This window comes from Symphalangus syndactylus, chromosome 19 (genome assembly GCF_028878055.3).
Source record: "Symphalangus syndactylus isolate Jambi chromosome 19, NHGRI_mSymSyn1-v2.1_pri, whole genome shotgun sequence".
NCBI lineage: Eukaryota > Metazoa > Chordata > Mammalia > Primates > Hylobatidae > Symphalangus > Symphalangus syndactylus.
In genome coordinates, this window is record NC_072434.2 from 31,121,287 (window position 1) to 31,143,059 (window position 21,773).

Below are 21,773 nucleotides of genomic sequence, written 5' to 3' on the forward strand. Positions count from 1 at the left end.
GCTTTCATACTCATTGTTTAATGTAATTTATTTAGTAATTTTACTTTGTCAACACTTTTTTAAAATTTTATGCTGTTTTTCCCTTTTTGCCCTTGCAGTATTACAAACAAGAGCTCTTTAATGAATTGCATCTTCCTCTTAAATTATTTTCAGTGAATTATAGTTTTCATTAACATCCTGATATAAATTTAGAAGAACTATATAGTTTTAGAAAACTTGAGAGAAAAAAATAGAAAGAATATTGTCTCAATAATAATAGTTAATTTAATCAGATTCCTTTTCCATAATTCACAAATTTAATTATGCCTTTATTTTAAAGTAAGATTGTTTGTAACAATTAATGTTTGTTACATTATTGATAATTAATTAATGTTATAATATTGGTAATTAATAATGTAACAAATATTGTTGGTTAATAATATTTGATATTTAATGTTATATTACTAATAATAATTGTTAACCATCCCGGTGCAATAATTAATAATTTAAATAATTACATAATTGGTTAAATTATGTAACTTTAAATAAGGCCAGACAATATTCTAGTGAAAGACAAATGAACTCCACTTCTTGATAGGGGATACTACAAAGTATCTGTTGCAAACAAGGAATGAGTTAGTCTCCCAATTCACTTCCTGTCCTTAGAAGATTGGATACAAAAGGAATATTTCAAGTATCAAACATTCAAAGCTTTTTCCCTACGTTGGTGAATCTTTTTGGATAACTCTCAAATCTTAATTGACTTCATATTTCTTTATTTTCACACTTATCCTTTTGTTAATAGACAAACTAAAATTATTATCAAGAATTTGTTTCAATACATATTTTCCTCTCCAGTCCCTCTACAAAGATTCTCAACCACCCTTGGAAAAGACTCACCTTTTAGCCTTTCTTCCTAAGCCATTTTGGTCAACAGATGCAATTTACTGAGTGCAATATCCATTCATTCACTGGTTTTAAACAGTGGATATTACAATAATCCTTGACAAGAACTTGAATTTTAATCTTGCCATTTATCTTCTTAGTCTTTTTTTATGTTTTATGTTTTATGTTGATGTTGAGAAACAATTGAAGCTTTCAATTCTGAAAGTCCCCAAATTTCTGAAATATCTTTATTCTCTTTAATTCCTGCTTGCAAACCAGTTAATACTTTTCTGGGCTTATAACTTTTTTATAGTAGCTTTTGAAATGCTACCAATAATAACTAACTCATGCTACTAACATTCAGTTTCTCCACTTATTTTCCCAAGCAAGAAACTCATTAGGTAACAACAATCTAATTTATGATTTGTAATAGTTTCATCACGTTTCACCATATATTATATGGATTGACTTTGCTCAGCTTCCAAAAACAGTTTTCATGCTTTCTATCACTTAAACAAAAAGTCAGTGGCACATATTTGAGCATTTTTGTTATGGTACACATTATTTCTAATTCAAGTGTCTATGCTGTCAGCATAGGCTGGGTTATGCTGCAGTAAGAAGCGCCTTGAAAATCTCAATGAGTATATGAGTGAAGTTTTTTACGCATGTTACATTTCAGTCAAGAGTCAATAAAGTGCTCTGCTCTTCGAGGTCACTCTGAAATGCAGATTGATTATATAGACATCTTAACATATGATTTTATGATCATGAAGACTTAGAAAAAAAGAGAACATGAAAAACCAAATACTGACTCCTTAAATTTCTACAATAAAAATTACTCACATCAGAAACCTATAACAAAACTCTCATCATTGCTATAATGTCATCAGTTATTATTTTTAGTATCATAAGCAGGAAAGAACGATCTTTTAAAGCTTTGGCGGCCATACACTTATTGATGTCTTGGAGTTTCAAAGCAAAACAAGTTTGTAATAAGACACTCTTGGTTAACCGTAAGTTACTGAAAGCCTTTATGCTTTAAATATAAAGCTTGAATAGGTCATTTTGTAATAATACAGCAGTTTGATTACAGGTACTAATGCTAAGTTTGAATATAAATCTGCTATTGCTTCATAGCCAATTTCACACAATTAGTACATTAATTTTGACTAGAGTCTCAGTCCCTGAATGTCTTTTACCTTTGAGATGCTTGACAGCCAACTTGAAGACTATGTTACTCTCCATGTTACTAGGCTTCCTGGAGCAAACTTCCATGACTACCTTTAATGAGAAAGAGATAATGAGATCAGTAGTGAACTCCCTGGCATGGCCACCAGTTTGAGCTGCTGTGGTGAATCCATGTCCGGTCCACTCAGAAGAGCTGTATCTTTTCTGCTCGCAAGAGAAAGACCCAGCCTCTCCAGAATTTATAAAATCTCGTCTATTCATATGGATGTAACTAGTAATTAATCCTCTTTGAAAAGGAGCTTACCCTCTTGCAGCCTACAGAATTTAGGGTAAAAAGACAGATGAAATAAAGTCAGCCTGTGCTATTAGTTTATAATTCATTATCTACTATTCATAAAAAAGTGCTCAAAGCCATTATTTTCTTAATGAAATCATTTGACAGTAAAACCTAAAAAACTGACATGAGGCTATTTATAGTCTTGATTCATGCCACTTAGCATGAATATTCAAGGATTCTCCAATGCCGAAATATTAATGTGTTCTATTATAAGTTGATAAAGAGACCCCACTGGAGGAGTTACATAGTGTTTGGTATCTGCAGCACTTTCCTTTTTTTAAAACTTAAAAATTATATAGTCCACAAAAGTTATTGTCTCAAAGTTTTTGAATATTGTACAAGAGATCTGTATGTCTATACCTTATAAGTATGTGCCAAATAGAAATAATGAACATTCTCAAAATTCACCCTAAATTAGGATATTATGTTTTAAATAGACAAATCAAGAAACAAGTCAGTGTTCATCAGCTCACATAATAGCAATTCATTACAGAATGATTATTAATAGCTACAGTAAATTTTTACTGAGGTGTTGCTTAAGTTTTCAGTTTTGTTTTCTTTTGTTTTATAGAAACGTGGTCTCACTTTGTTGCCCAGGCTGGAATGCAGTGGTGCGATCATAGCTCACTATAGCCTTAAATTCCTGAGCTCAAGCAATTCTCCTTCCTCAGCCTCTTCAGTAGCTGAGACTAGAGGTATCCACCACCATGCCCAGCTATTTTTTTTTTTTAATTTCTTGTAGATGCAGGGTCTTGCTATGTTGTGCAGGCTGGTCTTGACCTCCTGGCATGAAAGGATCCTCCTTCCTCGACCTCCTTGAATGCTAGGATTATCACTGTGCCCAGCTAACTTTTCAGTTTTGTCACACATTTTGGTCAATTTAATTTAGAGATTTACTTATTGACTTCTAAACATAATATAATTCTGTAATTCTGAGCTATGCTACTTAAATATAGTTTCTTAAAGAGTCTCAGTTTAATAAGAAATAAACATAAAACAGATTATTTTTCTATCATGTATTTCACAAAACCAGCTATGACGAAGCTCCATTTCTAAAAAGATTCCTTAACCTTGACTGGTTAATGGTACAAAATAGCTACACTGCATTCCTGCCACAGGGAGAAGGGATGGAGAAAGACATACTCCTACCTTAAAGGGAAACATCTCAAAGTTTCCTCATGGGACTTCTCTTAATATCTTATTTGCATTTACTTAGTCATAGTTACACCTGATTACAGGGCAGACTGAAATATACAATCTTCTAGTTGGCAATGTGCTCAGCTAGAGATTGGGCTCAATGATTCAAGAGAATAGAGGAAATTAATGTTGAGAAGCAACTAGGAGTCTCTCACAAACCAACAGTAGGTGAAATTAATTGAGAATTCATTATTGTCAAAGCAAAATTAAAATGAACACTAAACATTTAAAAATCCTAAGTGAACAAAACTAATGAGGCCTTAATACAGCCTTGTAGCCTTAATCTTGCTTAAACTGCCAAGTGAAACTTAGGTCATTTCTGGTGTGTCTGCTAAACAAGCAGAACTGAAGCTCAGCCGGCAGCCAGCTATCATATGATTAGGCGACTAGGGACGTTCCAGCAAGACAAACCAAAAAAGGCAATTTTGTAACTGCAGCCAATTAAATAATTTCTTTATTTTGCTTCCAGTATATTTATAGGCATTCATCCTATAAATAATTGCCTCAGATGTTTCGTCATGGGCACACTAACCTCTTTTGGTTTGGTGTTTCCAAATTCATGAATTGCGTCTTTATGCATTTTGTAGACATGATTTGGGGTTTCATTTCTAAAGTACTTTAGATTTTTTTTTACATTACTAAACAACAGTAAATGAGAAAAATATTCTATTTATAAAAGACTTGATAAATTGTTTTTATAATTCTAATAGAAATGCAGTATCTAATATAGGAAATTATGGTGCCAATCTACTCTGAATTTATAAGTCTATGCCTGACAAACTGTACTCAATTTTTGACAACATATTCAAAATGGGAATTTGAAAGATAGACCTTATTTATTGAACAAATGGAACCCCAAATCACATCTACAAAATGGTTAACTGGAATGAGTCTGTTTTAGTGGAGAAATGAAATGTTCATGGGACTGCTGCGATCAAACTGAAAAACTGTCATCTTAGTACATTCAGACTTCTATAACAAAATACTACACACCAGGCAGCTTATAAACAACAGAAATGTATTTCTTATAGTTCTGGAGACTGGGAGGTCCAAGATCAAGGTGACAGCAGATTCAGTGTCTTGTGTGGGCTCACTTTCTGGTTCGTAGTTGGGGTCTGCTAGCTGTGGCCTCACGTAGTAGAGGGAACAAATGAGCTCCCTTGGGCCTTCTTTCTAAGGACACTGAACTCATTCATTAGGGCTCTGTCCTCAAGACCTATCACCTCTCAAAAGATCCCACTTCCTAATAGTATTACATTGGAAGTTAGGAGTTTAATGTGCAAATTTTGGGGGAGGATGCAAACATTCTGACTATAGAAACTATCATATGGATTTATATTTGTGTGACTCTGGAATATCCATAAAAAGAATTTTGATAAAGGAGTATTCTAACCGTGGGTAAAGGTATTTATGGCATACTATGTTACCAGAAGGCAAAGAAGAAGTAATAGGGATCATAAATTGTTCAGTCAATGGAGTTTTTAAGCAGAGGATGCATAATAATCATGTGTCTTGAATGTGAGCACACAGCAGTTGGTTAGAGAATTACACAATATCCAATGTTAAAATTACATGATTCATATTTTTAAAAGACACTTAAGCACTGGGTCAGAGTTTCTGAAATTGCAATATCTAATGATTACCACCTTGGATTGCATTTGAAGGAGGCTAACAGCTGTTACTCTAATAAAGGGTTATATAGTCAAATTACTTTAGAAAACCCTGGGAGTTAACATCTTAGACCTTAAAGATGCTAATGAGCATTGTGACCCCCAGAAGGGGTTAGAGTATGCAGGCTTTTCAAACTATATTTGACTACAGAAAAAAAAATTACATGCATGTTTTAACATCTCCTGTAAATAGCGCTTTACAGAAGGCAGTTTTAAAATTACTCCCCCCATAAATTCATTTTAATCTCCAATTGTCATGAATGTGTAACTTAATTCCAATTGGCAGCAACTATCTCATTTCCAACTAAATCTTCTGAATTCCCAATTGGGTCTTTTTGTAAGAGTGAAAAAGATTGGAAACACGAAAATGAACACTTTTTAATACTCTCCTTTATATAAATATCCCGAAAGGTGTCTTTTTGGGTTTATTTCAAAAATATTACTTTTTGGAGGGACATTATAATATTCATACAAAAGAATTCATTTCATTTAAGTTCATTGAGATTATATGTATGTGTACTATAAACATATATAATATATACTATATGTACATATGTAATACACTAGAATATTATATACTATAATAATACAATATACATACTATAGTAACATAGTATATTATTACATGTATAATATTAAAGTTAATTTCCTGCCCCTTTCCCTTGTTCATTGATTCTGAATTTTACATTTGTTAGGTATCAACCTTTGACTTACCAAAGAATTACCAATATGACCTGATGAACAAGAAAAGTCGAAATTATGCCCAACCACAGTAAGGAAGGCCAGTGTACTTCATAGTGCCTAGGAAGGGAGTATTTATTTGGTTTTTGTCATCTAATATAAGGTGGAGGGGGTTTTCTCATCTAATTTTAGTAGGGTAGTTGGGGGAATGCTGATTAGACTTGGACAAAGTTGGTGATATAGTAGTTAGTATTGGTGGACATAGGCAAGGTTTGTAAAGCAGGTGATAGAAAAGTACACACATATTTGATGAATCTAATTGAGTGACCTATTGCTCTGAGAAGGAACCCAGATGAAAGCATGCTGAATAGTCTACTTTGAGACAAGTAGATTAAAAGTTTCTGAAAGAAACAATAAAGTTATCTGCAACCTCATTTCCTGGGCAAGAATTTCCTAGGCTAATTAAGTCATATTAATTTAGAGAATAAAGCCGTGGCTATAGATGATTTCAATTCTCACAGGTAAAGCTTAGAATTCCACTACTTCTTGGCCCTAGAAAATTATGTGTTGAGAAGATGAGATAAGCTAATTTAGCATTCCTCTCTTTTTAAAAAATTATATAACAAACTTTCATCTAATATTGTAATTTGTTTAACATTATAAAAACTACTACATTATTTTTCACATTTTATTGAATTAAAGATGGATTCTATGACATACATGATGTTCCATAAATAGTACTTGAGCAATTCAGTTTTAAAAAGTGCTGAAATTTAGTTTGCTTATCTGAATTTTGCAAATAATGAGTTGGGTAAGAAGCTCCAAAAAGCATTTTAAAAAGCTGATTTCTAATAATGGTGTTAAATGATAAAAATATTGTGCTTTTTATCCTTGTCATTTATCATGTTCTATAAGGCAGAATAGTTCTGGTTTGTTAAACATTAATTAAAATCACAAATTTGCTTCTTGCTAGTATTGATGATGCTTTAGTTGGTGAATTATTCATGATAACTAATAATACTTTAGTTGCTTGGTTTCTTTCTATTTATTATGCATGTAGTACATCATTTAGAATTTTGATCCTTTGCACAATAAAATCCACATTTACCTTTCAGCCCTTTATAACACTGTATAATCTTACTTGTTTGAGAGGCCTACTGGATGATTTTATACATAATCACAGAAGTTTGCTTAGTACTTAGTGCCTTACGTTTCTGTGTTTAGAATAATCTATGATAACACCAATAGCTAGCCTATTGACTAGTAAATATATCCCCTTATGAGAGACTTTTTTTTCTTCTCGGCTATAGTGCTAATTTTGGTACCTTGAAATCAAGTTTGTTATGGTTATTCATAACAAAAGGCAACAAGTTTATAAAAAGTGTTGAATTTACCAAACTATTAACAGACAACTTATTAAAAATGCAAAAATAAACTAATTAGAGCTTACTGCAGAACAGAGTGAGCAACGCTTAGAAGTGATCCAGAAGGAAGCAGGGTTCAGAAGAGGCCTTTAGGGTCTGACCTGAAGTCTCGTAAAGTAAATCTTTCAAGGAGGGAAAATGATTGGTTTTGAGCAAAGTTCATGATATAATATAGTTTAGGACTGGTGGATACAGTACAGGGATGGTGTTTAAGTAAGTATACTGTTACTTAACAAGTGATATTTGCTCACATGAGAATATTTTTATCTTTGTAAATTGATCTCTAGGAATTTTCTGAAGCAAAGAGTGATTTGTTGGTTTACAGTCTTATCTTTCCCAGGCAAAACTTTAAGACACATTGACACAGTCTCGGTTCCCAAAGCCAACTAGAGCAAGAAATAGCAAGTATTTACTAACTGTGCCTTGTGTTTTGCTGAGTCTGTAAAAAATCTTCATGCTTGACTCAAGACCTAATGTAGGATCAGCTCCAGCATCTGGTGGAATTTGGATTGTCAACTGCCCTTGCCTCAAAGGACAAGACCATTATTTATTCACTTTTTCATTTCTTCATTTAGATGTTCAAAAAATTGTTATGATAGTTTATATTGCAGGAATTTCTATTTATTTCTGGAAACACAAACTATATGAATATAGGTATTGTTCTCCCATTTTCATGGAACAATATTATTTTGGTGCCTCCATGTTGCATAGATACAGACATCCCAAGACACCAACTGTAACACTCTTTACTTTCAATCAAGCCTTGAATTTGTTCACCAAAGGAAAATTTAGCAAACATTTATTGCTTAACTTGTAATACTCTCTGATTCCTTCTTATGTTTCTCTTATCTTGGTTTTTATCTCAGACTCCCAAATCTCAGCCTTTTAGGCTGCAGTTCTGATACCTTAACCAACTCTTGGTAGTTCCTTTTCTCAGTTCTACTGACCATGTACCCAGTCACTGGGTGGGCTTCTGTCAAAAACCGGGCCTCTATCAGAACTACAATGCAGATGAAACTGTTGCCTTTGATCTTATTTTTTATACCGTGTCTTAGCTTTCCATTTTCTGTTCATCTTGGACCACTGTTCATCAAGCCCAGCCTTTGCAGCTGAATAAATTGCCCAGACTATAACTTGCAGTTAGTGAATCTTGGCCTTTCCAAGTTTCTAATGTTTTTTCCTCTTCTAGACCCTTTGTGGTAACCTAGACCAAACATAGTTTCTACCAAAGTGTGTATTAGTTAGGGTTTCCCAGAGAAATAGAGCCAATAGGAGAGGTGTGTGTGTGTGTGTGTGTGTGTGTGTGTGTTCATGTATATATACAGAGAGAGAGCGAGAGAGAGCGAGAGAGAGCGAGAGAGTGCAAGGGCACAAGGCATGACAAGGATTTATTAAAGGAGTTGATTCACTTGATTACTGAAGCTGAGAAGTCCCACAATATGGCATTTGCAAGCCGGAGACGCAGAAAAGCCAATAGTATAACTCAATCCAAATCTGAAAGCCTGAGAACCAAGGTTGCCAATGGCGTAACTCTCAGTATGAGACTGAAGGCCAGAGAAACTGGGGCCACTGGTGTCCCCTGACCGAAGCCCAGAGAGAACCCTGAGCTCTGATGTTTAAGGGCAGGAGAAAATGGGTGTCTCAGCTCCAGAACAGAGGGCAAATGTGTTTTTCCTCTGCCTTTTTGTAATATCCAGCCCTCAACCAATTAGATGGTGCCTGAACACACTGGGTGAAGGCAGATCTTTCTTCCTCAGTCTACTGACTCAAATGCCAATCTCTTCCAGAAACACTCTCACAGACATGCTCAGAAATAAAGCTTTACCATCGATCTGAGTATCCCTTAACCCAGTCCAGTCGACAACTAAAATTAACCATCACACCAAGCCTACTCTTACTATGAGAGATTATATTCGGGAAAATACAGACTATATTCAGGAAAAGAGGCTTGAAAATGGGTAAAGAAGTGGCCACAGGAATTAGGAATTTAAAAGAATAATAGTAAATATTAGGAACAACTTTTTTTCCTAATCAGATCAGCTGAAACAGTTTACATGTCTAGTAAAATTTTAATTAGGTAATGCATATGTCTTGATTAGCAGTACTTTTAACAATTCCATCATATTTTTTCCAAGTAATCTATACTAAAACTTGATAGCTATTTGTTTATATGGTAATTATAAAAAACTAAATAAACATTTGAGATTTATTAATTGTTTGAAAAGTCAAACAATTGTTTGATAACATATTATTAATATATTATCAAAAGATTATTTGCAGGTGAAATCCTATTTTCTGATTTTTTTTTACCACTGAACTTTCATTCTAAGGAAGATTATTACCATATTTGCCCTAAACAGGTTGAACTCATTGACACTTTGTTCATTAGTGATGCTCTTCTGCCTGCTTAGATCACCAGATCACTAGATCACTTCTCTTCTCTTTGGATAGCCATGTCATTCAAAGTCACATAAATATTTTCCAGCAAGTATCTACCAAACAATGTTAGGCCAAGTTTGGAGGAGCAAAGATGAAGTACAGGATTCACCTTCCCTCTTCTAAATTGGATTTTCCATGTCCATGTAGAAGAACATCCAAAGTATACTCCTCCCTTAATATCTTTCTTTAATACTCTACATTACACTGATTTTTCCCTTTGCTTGAATCCTCTAGCTTTTAAAGATATACTAAAGAATTGAGAATTAAAATATACTTTGTTTTTTCTCTCTTTATTTAGCATGCCATAGCCATGTCTCCATAACCAGGTTCCTGGAGAACAGGAAGTAAAGTTTTCTCATTATTCCCTATGGCATATATCTCAATATAAATAGTATATACTTCATAAATAGATCTTCAGTGAGTCACTGATTGATCAAGGGCTTGTTGATTAAAGCAACAATTTAAGCTGCTTACTTTATTATACAGGAGCATCAGACACGCTGTAAGAAAACAAAGGGCCTAGATTACTCCTGTGATTGCCTCTGAGTGAATAAAGCAGTTAGCTCCAATTCAGCAATCCTCAGTCCACTTTTGTATTCATTTTACATAGCTTATCCACAGGGCATTCAATATTATTTCCTGAGTAGAAAAGTCAATATTTTAGAAATAAAAATTAACCATGTAATTCAAAAATCTGTTCTCATAGTCTTCAGGGACTTGTCCTGCCGTTTTTACATGCATAAAACACATTAAAATCATTTGGAAGTAACACATAAAAGTGACAAATTGCATCATTGGGCCAAGTAACTTCAGGCCTAAAGCCAAATATAATTATAAAACACTAGAAGCATTGGGATATCACAAAGCGTTCAGAAGAATATTCCATATTTTTTTCTTAGCAAGGATTTTCAGTATGTAATTCATGAAATGGTCAACTATTAATGTACTTAGTGAAAAATAGTATATTCTCATGAAATTAAATCTAATTTACATATACTTTGCAATGCACTTCAGCCTACATAGGTGGACTCCTTGAATTATATAAATTACTAATGCAAAGTCAAAACAATGATTATTGCTTATTCCCCTTCTCTAAAGGACTATGGGGCTAAGAAAGGAGAAAACTGTGAAGTGCAAAGAAACAAAACCCTCAAGAATTGCTAAGATTGGTAACATATCACTGTATTGAATAGAAAGGCATTAGTATTTGTTAAACAGTAAATATTGATCAGAGGTCAATTCTCAGTCCTCATCCTCCTTGAACGACTTGACCACACCATCTTCTTAGAAACACTTTCTTGGGTTCTGTGATACACTCTGAATTTCCTCCTATTTCACTGGCTATTCCATCATAATCTCTTTATGTAGTGTCTCTTATGTGCTGATGTCTTACAGTTAGGCCGCTGAAGCTCAGTTTTTTAATCTATTTTATATAGATTCAGTAGTATAATAGTATATATTATTCTTCGTTATCCAGTTTCATGGCTTTAAATACCATCCTCTACATTGATGACCCCAATTTTTAACTGTAGCTCAATTGTCTCCCTTGTACCCAACTTCCACGTTTTGAGTAGTATTTTCAAATTCATACCTCCCAAATGTGGCTTCCAAACAACATCTCATTTAATTGCAAATACAGTCTTCCCATTGGTCAGGCCAAAGATCTTGATGTAATCTTTGACTTTTCTTTCTCTCACATTTCTCATTCAATTGATTGAATGTAAGTATGTCATAATAACCCATGAATATGTCATAATATTCCCAATATTAACATTTCTCAATACCACCACTGCACCTTCCTTCATCTAAGCCACCATTCCAACTGGCTGGGTAGATCTTTACAGAGGCCTAAAAAATGCAGCAGAGGCTGGGCGTGGTGGCTCACGCTTTTAATCCCAGCACTTTGGGAGGCCGAGGCGGGGGAATCACGAAGTCAGGAGATCGAGACCATCCTGGCTAACACTGTGAAACCCCGTCTCTAATAAAAACACACACACAAAAAAAAAACAAACTTAGCCGGGCGTGGTGGCAGGCGCCTGTAATCTCAGCTACTGAGGAGGCTGAGAGAGGAGAATAGCTTGAACCTGGGAGGCGGAGCTTACAGTGCGCAGAGATTGCTCCACTGCACTCCAGCCTGGGCGACAGAGCAAGACTCTGTCTCAAAAAAAAAAAAAAAAAAAAAATTAGCCGGGCGTGGTGGCGGGTGCGTGTAGTCCCCAGCTACTTAGGAGGCAGAGGCAGGAGAATGGCGTGAACCCGGGAGGTGGAGCTTGCAGTGAGCTGAGATCTCACAACTGCACTCCAGCCTGGGTGACAGAGCAAGACTCCGTCTCAAAAAAAAAAAAAAAAAAAAAATGCAGCAAATAGGAACCCATCATCACTCTGACCTCACTGTTTACTATTGTACTATTGGTAACCCTGGTCCACACACACAGGACTCTTTGCTCTTCTTTGGAAACATCAGTTGTATTCCCCAATTAGAACTTTTGTAGTCTTATTATTATTATTACTATTATTATTTCTGCTGGAAGCTATTTTACTGCTAAAAACCCATGTCATAAAGTTAATTTCTTCTTCTTTTAATTCTTTGCTCAAATGTCATTTTCTTGGCTGCAGATCTCTGAAATATCTATATAATACCATAGAACCAAGGCCAAGCACTCCCCAACCCACTCCAGGATTATTTACAATTCCCACCTGCAGGTGCTTGTGATATATATTTGTGCCTACCTTTCATGAGACATGGTTAGAGGACTGTATTAGTCTGTTTTCAAGCTGCTAATAAAGGCATACCTGAGACTGGGTAACTTATAAAGAAAAGAGGTTTTATTGACTCACAGTACTGAAATTTATTTTATGGTCAAGCATATGCCTTTTCTTGGTGAATGTTTTATAAAGACTTGAAAATTATGTTTATCTGACAATTGGGCATTTTATAAATATCAATTTGTTTTATATTGTTGTTCAAACCATGATAACTTCTGTCTACATTTCTACTTCTTCTCCCACATGTTGAAAGAGGTGTTTTTAAAAGTCTTAACGTGTTTCTATTTCTACCTTTAGTTCTGTTCAGGAATTTGTAATCTGAATTTAGAAAATCTATTATTAGAGGAATATGGCGTTGTAATCTTCATGTCTTCTGATGAGTAGGAACTTCTGTCATTGTAAAATGTATTTCTTTTTCTTTGGTAATACAAGTTATCTTTGAAATCTACTTTGACATTGATAGAGCCACATCTGATTCTATTTGAATAATGTTTTCAGAATATATCATGTTTCATATTTTGAGTCTTAGACATAATTTATTTTGTCTATTTTTTGTTTTGTTCTCTTTGTTTAATCCAGTCTCACAATCTCTGTCTTCTATTTGTTGTATTTAGTCTATTTCTATTTAATAAATTACTAATATTATGGCATTTAAGTTGATTTTGATATTTATTTATTTTTATTTGTCCAATCCATTTTTTATTTTGTTTCTGTCCTTTTCTTTCTCTTCCTTCTTTTAAGTCAATACTTATTTTTTTAATTTTTATTTCAATTGATTCAAATTTTTACTATGTATTTTTGCATTACTTTATTAGATTTTGCTCCAGGGGCTATAATATGGCTCCTTAACTAATTAGTCTACTTATAATTTATATTGAATTATTTCAGTTAAAATATACTAGTTTTTAGAATAATACAATTCTATCTACCATGCATCTATTCTGAAAAAATATTATTTTGGTAAACTGCAAAAGCATCAATATTAGCTTTTATTTGAAAAATTTCTTTTAAAGAAATTAGAAAAAAATATATAATATTCTTTGATATTTATCTGTATTTTTTACCATTTCTGGGGTCTTTCATTTCTTCTTATAGAATCAAGTTCCCACATTGTATCATTTTACTTAAACTTGAGATTTAAAAATATCTTTTTGTATGTAGGTCTTCTGGCATCAAATTCATTATACTTTTGTTTATCTGAAAATGTTTCTATTTCACTCTTACATTTGAAAAATATTTTTGCTGGATATTTAAGTTTTGGTTGGTAGTTTTTCTTTCTTTGAGCACTTAAGAGATGGCATTCTATTTTTTTTAAGTCTTAATTGTTTATGGTAAAAAAATTATCTGTCATTTTTATTTTTGTAACCTGTATGATATATCCTTATTCTTCAGCTTCCTTCAAGATACTTTATTCATTTTTAGTTTGTAGCAGATTTACTATGATATGCCTCAATGTAGTTTTCTTTTTATTCATCATGCTTGAGATTCACTATTTTTTCAGTATTGATAGATTAGTGTTTTTCACTGAATTTGGAGAAGTAAATACTTATACACACACACACACACATAAATACATACACACATTTGCATATATGCATAGAAACATAAATATAATGATACATACAAACATGTGTTATATACATATGTGTTCCATTCCTGTTTGTTTGCTTTATTTAATTTTTACTTGCTCTTCTTTATCAAAATATTCTGGAAGAGCTTTGCACAAAATGGAGTAAATTGAAGTCAAACTGAACTACTGTACTCTGGGGAAGAGTCTGATATATGTAACCTAACCTAACCATTCATCCATCTTTACATTAATCATTAAATAGTTAATTATTTAGCATAAATTTTACTTTTATTTTAAATTTATTCTAGAGAGTATTAGAATGATTCCAGTAAATTTTACATAAGCAAAGAGTTATAAAACTTCTACATGATTTTATATATAATTTTTAATCTTTAAAATGCTATACTTTAACAATTTGCAATTGAATTTTTCATTATATCTGACACTATAAATTTTATATAAATACAAGGAAGAAATACAAAATGTATGAACTAGCAAATATTCAAAATAGAAGTCACTTATTTACAGTTTGTAAATAACAGAAAATTTTTATTTCTGTAAGGTGAAAATATTACCATATTTAAACATTAATTATAGAAGATAACTACTATTATTACTGGATATTTATCTTAAAACATCTTTTGTACAGTAAAACATGCCTCTAGCCTATCTGCATACAAAGTATGTGGATAAATGCATACAAAGACTTTTAGAAAAGATCTGATTGCTTTAAAAGGAGCAAAAGAATACTCGTTTAGTGTGTTTGTTTCTGAAGACCTAATAATAACAGCTTGCACATTTTAATTCAAAAGTTATTGAGTAATTACAATTATTTGACATTGTTGTATTTTATATAGATTCTGCTTAGAATAGCTCATATTCACTTAATTAAAGCAAAAAAAAAGAAATAATATTTTTAATCTTGTCAGCAAGATATTATTCATATCAGTAACAATAAACATATAATCATTTTAGTTTTGATTTAGTAAGGTGAAAAATTAGTCTCTATTAGTTAAAAAATAAGAAAGGGGGATGTCAGAAAATAAAAGCACAATAACCAAAGCTATCTTTCATTTTTTTTTGCATACTGGAAAATAACTAAAAATTCTTCCTTCTAAAGTGTTCTTTCAATCCTGAGGACTATTTAAAGTAAGGTTTCTAGTTTTTAGAAAGGTATTTTCTTCTTGGTAATAATGTGTTTATTGAGTATTGAAAAAAACAGTAGACTGAAAATCATGACAGTAGATTATAATAGTCATGGCTCAGTCCCGATTCACTATGAGACTTTAGGGAAAATCTTTTAAATTTGTAAGAACTTTCTTTCTTTACTAGAAAAAAAAATCAAAGTCATAATTTAACTCAGAGACTTTAAAAGATTTTTCATTGTCACCAAAAACATTTTGCATGCTACCTTGAAATTTTTATATATATGTATATATAAAAATTATATGTACATATATAATACAAATATATATACATATATAAGTTTGAAGGTAGAAGATATAACTATATGTATGAATTATATATTTTTTATATATAATTTTTACCCAAAATAACATTATAACATATGATTCTCTCTAACCTACTTATTCTGTTTAATTTTTCTTTTAGTGCTAGTCAGAATCTAAAATGCATGAGCTATTAACTAATTGATAATTACACAGTTATGTACCACATAAGGGTATTTTGGTCGACATAGGAGCACAGCATTTCCGTAAGATTATAATGGAGCTAAAAAAATTCCTATTACCTAGTGACATTGTAGTAGCCCTGGCAACATAGTAGCACAAGCAAGACCTTACCTTTTCTATATTTAGATATATTTAGATACGTAAGTACTTACCATTGTGTTACAATTGTCTACAGTATTCACTAAAGTAACATGATGCACAGATTTGTAGCCTAGGTATGTAGTAGACTATACCATATAGGAGGTTTGTGTAAGTACATTCTATGATGTTCACACAATGAACAAAATCGCCTTATGTCACATTTCTCAGAAAGTATATTCCTCTTTAAGTAAAGCATGAATGTAATTTGAAATATGTTAAATCAGGTGATCTCTCTCTCTCTCTCTCTCTTTATTTTATGTATTTATTTTTTTTGAGATAGGGTCTTGCACTGTTGCCCAGGCTAGATGGAGTACGATGGTGAGATCACTGCTCACTGCGGCCTTGATCTCAAGCAATTCTCCCACCTCAGCCACCTGAGTAGCTGGGACTACAGCTGTGCAGCACCATGCCCAGCTAGTTTTTGTATTTTCAGTAGAGACAGAGTTTTGCCATGTCACCCAGGCTGGTCTTGTTACAGGTAGTTAGGCATGAGTGAGAAAGGAGAGGGCTCTTCTCCCCACCCACTAGAAATGTCAGGTGATGGTTAAGCGATCACATTGCCTCTCTAAAAGTGCTAAATTGGCAGCTGGGTCAGGGGAGGCCATTTACTGATGGTCCACACCCATTAACGTTAAAATGTTAATTGATTTCAGGCCCCAGGAAGAAGCAACTTCCTGGGCATGCACATTAAGAGACAAAAATGGCAAAGTATGATCTTCTAGGTACACTGTCACTCCAAGTGTCAGGTTCTAGCCTAAGCTGAGGAATGAGTGGTGTGGGTGGACATGTGGCAGGCAGCTGAAAGAACACTCTAGTAATCATAAGGAGTTTCAACATGGCTTTATTCTGTCTCTCTGGGCACACGTGGTGTGCAATCTCTCTTTCCCCTCATCTGCCTCCAAGGTGGTTGTCTCTCTCTCTCTCTCTCTCTCTCTCTCTATCAGCCTCTATCTTGGCTTCCTGCTCCAGCTGCAGCCCCTCTCAACAGCTGGCTCTGGGACTACTGCCGCCCCCACGCCTGCAGCTCCACTTCCTGACGTGCTCACCACTTCTAGGCTCCCCCTGTCTGCCTGCAAGGTGTCTGGCTTCAGCTCAGCTCCATTATGCATGTGCTCTCACAGTATCAGTGATACATTTATGCACCTCACAGACAATAGTGGCTCAGAGCCAGGTGACCAAGTGATGAGCTTACACAAACAGGTTACATAATGAGTGGAGTTATGCACCTGCACTCCAAACTTGCTGAGTAATGCTCGACTGGATGTCTGCCTCGGTGTATTCTTGACTGCAGCACATCTGTTTTCCTTACACCCCACCCCCTAGGCCGAGGGAGACATAATTCTTAGACACACAAGTCACAGCAGTAATAGAGGGAGCAACAACTTCAGGTTATGGCAGTCAACCACCCCACGGTGATGTTACCCCAATGTTGCTTTATATATTAAGACAGGTTTTTATTTCCCTGCCTTTAGGATCATTAGGGCAGGCAACAACAGGTTACCATTCGTCCCTATACCTGGTTGGAGGAGGTAATCCTTCCCCTTATATGTCTTGCCACATGGCTTGACCCTACATGGACCTGTGACCAACTAGCCAATTTGTAACTTCCAGGTAGTTAACCATAAGTTTAAGCCTTGATAAACTGCCTGGCTCTTGGTGCAGATTACCATAAATGTCACCTCCTTGGTGATTACCACTCACATGGCTCTGGGTTCAGCCCTTTGGCTACTTTATCTATACCCAGTATCAAACCACATAGTGTCAGTACTAGGTTGGACCACAACAGCGGTCCAGGCAGCAGTAGCACCTTGGCTAGACCCATCTGTGTACCATGCCCCATCAGGAATGGGGGGACCCCATTCCTTAAACAGTGATGGCTCGGAGTCTGGGGGTGCCTCAGGCCCCATGGCCTTCTCTTGCATTAGGAATACAGGTCCCAAGACCTCTTGAAGCTCTCCTGCTAAGGGACTCATACTCAGAGTACTCTGCTGCTCTAAGTAGGTGTCCCACTTTGCTAAAGTGGATACCTGTGCTGTCCCAGTCTGGGTAGTCATTACCCATGAACGCTCCCATCCTGCTATCAGATAAGTCATCCTCACGACTACTGCAGCCTGTCCTGTCACACTCTCACAAGCCTGAAGGGTGGCATATACAGCTGTTAGCTGTTTCTCTATCAAGAAATACTAGAGCTTGGCTTCTTTCAATAGTTGGGACCAAAAGCCTACTGGCATTCTCAAGTGCTCAGTGTGCTGCCACAGGCTCCAGCAGAAACCATCTGTGTTCATATGCACATCCAGCTCAAACAGGTGCCCCTGGTCAACTACTCGTAGGACTTGTACCTGCTGAATAGTCTGCTTGGCTGCCAGGAAGGCAGTTTCAGCAACATCAACCCAGTACCAGGTAACTCTCTTCTTTGTCAACCAATACAATGGTTTTATCATTTGAGCTAAATGAGGCAAAAATCCTCGCCAATATCCCAAAAGGCCTATAAAAGTCTGTAACTGCTTCACCATGGTGGGCCAGGGATATGCTTGAATTTTATCAATGATAGTCTCTGGAATGGCCTTTGTCTTACCCAACCAGATAACTCTCAATAATCTGGCAGATAATCCAGGCCCTTGGACCTTAGATTCATTGATGGCCCAAATGCATGCTGCCAAATGTTGCTGCAAGAGGGGCACTGCCACCTCTAAATCTGCAAGAGCATCAAAGGTTAACATAATATCATCAATATAATGGAATAGATGGAATCTTTCTGGACATTACCAGGTGGCTAAATCCATGGCAACAAAACTATGACTTATGGTTGCTATGCACATAGCCCTGTGGCAACACTGTAAAAGTCCATTGTCGCCCTTCCCATGTGAAGGCGAACTGTTCCTGGCTCTGTGGAGAATGTCTATGGAGAAAAATGCATTGGCCAAGTCCACTACATAGTGGCACTGTCCCAGTTCTGTTGTCATATGGTCCATCAAATCCATGACTGATGGTACAGCTGCATGCAAAGAGGGTGTTACTTTATTCAGTTCCTGATAGTCCACTATCATCCACCAAGTTCCATCAGGCTTTCTAACTGGCCACACTGGAGAATTGTATGGGATGTGGGTGCCATGCACTATCTGCACCTCCAGCTTTTTAATTGTCTCAGTTATGTTCATATGCCCACCCAGAAAATGGTACTGACAGGTGGAAGTAAACCATCAAGGTTGTGGCAGGACCTGAGGCTGGTGATGTGTATGTCCCTGTAGCACCGGCTTCGTCACATTCACTCGGAGTCTGAATTCCCTGGCTGTGGTTTGTAACACCAGACCATAGAAAATGTCCACCCTCAGAATGTATTCCAGTATGGGAAAGACATACACAGTATATAAACGAGGATTCAAGTGACTGATGCCAAGGTACAGAGATACAGGTTTCACTTTCACTGATTGGACTCCACAACTGTCAATGTGTGCAGCTTTGCCTAGAAACTTATCCAGGTTCCCATAAACAAGGCTACAATCTTCGCCAGTATCTACCAGCACCAGCACTCACCGTACTTTGTGAGGGATTAGTTGATTGCTAATTCCACATGCAGTCTCTGGTTGTCTGGTGTCCCCCTAAGCAAGACACTTCAGCCAGTTCCCTAATCAAACAGAAATTTCCACCTGGCTGCAGCAAATAGTCTTTGAGCTGAAGCACCTGGCTGGGACCAGGTCATGCAGCAATGTCATTCTCCCCCTTCGGCATTTTCTAGAATTGCTGCTCTGGAGACAATTGCTTCCACAAAATTAAGTGTACTTCCTTGGGCTGCTTGTCAATTTTCTCTGTCAACACCAGCCAATATCAAATCTATCCACATATGTGAACATGTCACTCATTGGGGCCCTCTTTGCTGCTATGGGGGAGCCTCCTGTGGGTGGGGCACCTTCCCCTTCTTTACGGCATGGATATCTTGGTCCCACCAACAACCTACTGCTTTATGTATGCAGCAACCTACGTACCGGATGAAGACAGCAGCAAGGGAGCCAAAGGCACTTGGGGGTGCAGAATGCAATACGAGATTCCTCATGTGGGAGGTGAAAAGTTCATCATCTGGCTCTCGGGTATTTAGGTCAAGCATAGCCTGCCACATATCCATTTCTCAGACGACTTGCACCAAATTGGCATACAACTGCCATTTACTCACAGTTTCCGGTATTTCACCAGTGTCATTCCACACAGTCTGTATGGCTGCCCATAGCCACTCAATCAGGATGTGTTCACCTTCCCTTTGTGCCAGCTGCCTACTCACTTATAGCAACTGATGGAGGGAGGGGTGAGTCATGATAGAGGCCAGCTTTTCCATCTCAGAGGCAAACAGGATATTCTATCTGCACCCTCGTCTCACAGATGAAGCATCCAGGCAGGCAGAGGTTCCCTTGGATGCCAGCGGCACTGCTTGCCTAATTCCTGCAACTCAGTTGGTGTATAGTCAGTATATGAAGTGTGTCGCGTTACGCTGGGGGGATCCCTGAGCCTGCCATTGGAGTCCCAATGGTTGTTCATGATGTACTTTCTGATGGACCACTGGGTGAGCCTTCAACAGGGGTCCTTCCCCCTTAGTATCAGACCAAGTGGGGTTCTGAGGCTGAGATGGCAGACCCAGGTTTGCATTCACCGCAGCCTTTAATTCCTTTTCCAAGCTCTGTAGCCAGGCCTCCAGGTTCCCTGTCTGTGCCTGGAGGTCCCCATGTACGGCAGCCTCTAATTCTTTTGCTGAGCTGCATAGCTGGGTCTCCCAGTGCCCTGCCTGAACCTGGTGGTCTCTTACCTGGGCTGCATCCCTCAGGGACTAAGTGTGTACTTCTCATAGCACAGTCAAAACACCCATCCAACTCTGCCAGCAAAGGCTTGCAGCTTCCAGCTGCTTCAGCACCTTCTCCATGCTCACGGGGGATTAATCTATCACTGCCCAGGTTTCCACCAAAGCCCATCTGAGCAGCATAGCTGCCAATGGGTACTATAACCCATGTTGCAGCCACATGGCTGACCCAGAATCAGTGGGGACTGAAGGCTCACTCACCTCAGTATCCTGCCGACTACACCAAATGCCATGCCAAGTTTCAGGTTCTGGCCCAAGCTGAGGACCGAGGGGAGTGAGTGGATGAGTGGGGGCAGCCAAAAGAACACTCAAAGGATCACAGAGAGTTTTGACATGGCTTTATTCTCTCTCTGGACACAAGCCTTGTGCAGTCTCTCTCTCTTGTCCACCTGCAGGGTGGCTGGCTCTCTCTTTTTCATCAGCCTTTATCTCTGCTACTTGCTCTCGCCACACCCCCTCTCAGCAGCCAGCTTTGTGGCTCCTGCCACCCCAATGCCTGCAGCTGCACTCCCTGGAACACTCACCAATTCTTGGCTCCCTGCTGTCTGCCTGCAAGGTGGCTGGTTCCAGCTTGGCTCCATTATGCCTGTGCTCTCACAGTATTGGTGATGCATCTATGCATCTCACAGACAATAGTGGCTCAGAGCCAAGTGATGAGCTTACACAAACAGGTTACATAATGGGTAGAGTTGTGCGCCTGCGCTCCAAACTCTCTGAGTCATGCTGCACCAGATGCCTGCCTCGGCCTATTCTTGATCACAGCACATCCATTTTGCTTACATACATTCTACCAGAAAAGGGAAGAAGGCCTCAGAAGGGCATGCCTATGACCTCTTAAATACATTGCATGTGCTCAATTCCCAAGGGTAAGAAAGACACTGCATGCAGAAGCCCACCCTAAGAGAAGAATGATGGGAAAAAAGTGAGCCTATAAAGTTCCAGGATAAAGTTCCTATAAAGTT

At 36.8% G+C, this 21,773-nt stretch overlaps 1 long non-coding RNA gene across 1 annotated transcript in view; it reads right to left on the bottom strand.

Moving 5' to 3' along the window:
* Positions 1 to 21,397, bottom strand: part of LOC129458839 (uncharacterized) — a 60,564-nt gene extending 39,167 nt beyond the window's left edge. Inside the window, exons 1-2 of the long non-coding RNA XR_008649743.2 lie at positions 21,336 to 21,397; positions 2,064 to 2,145 (exon numbers count right to left, since the gene is read on the bottom strand). This is a non-coding gene — a long non-coding RNA (uncharacterized lncRNA). The remainder of the gene's footprint in view (positions 1 to 2,063; positions 2,146 to 21,335) is intronic.
* Positions 21,398 to 21,773: the final 376 nt, after the last annotated feature.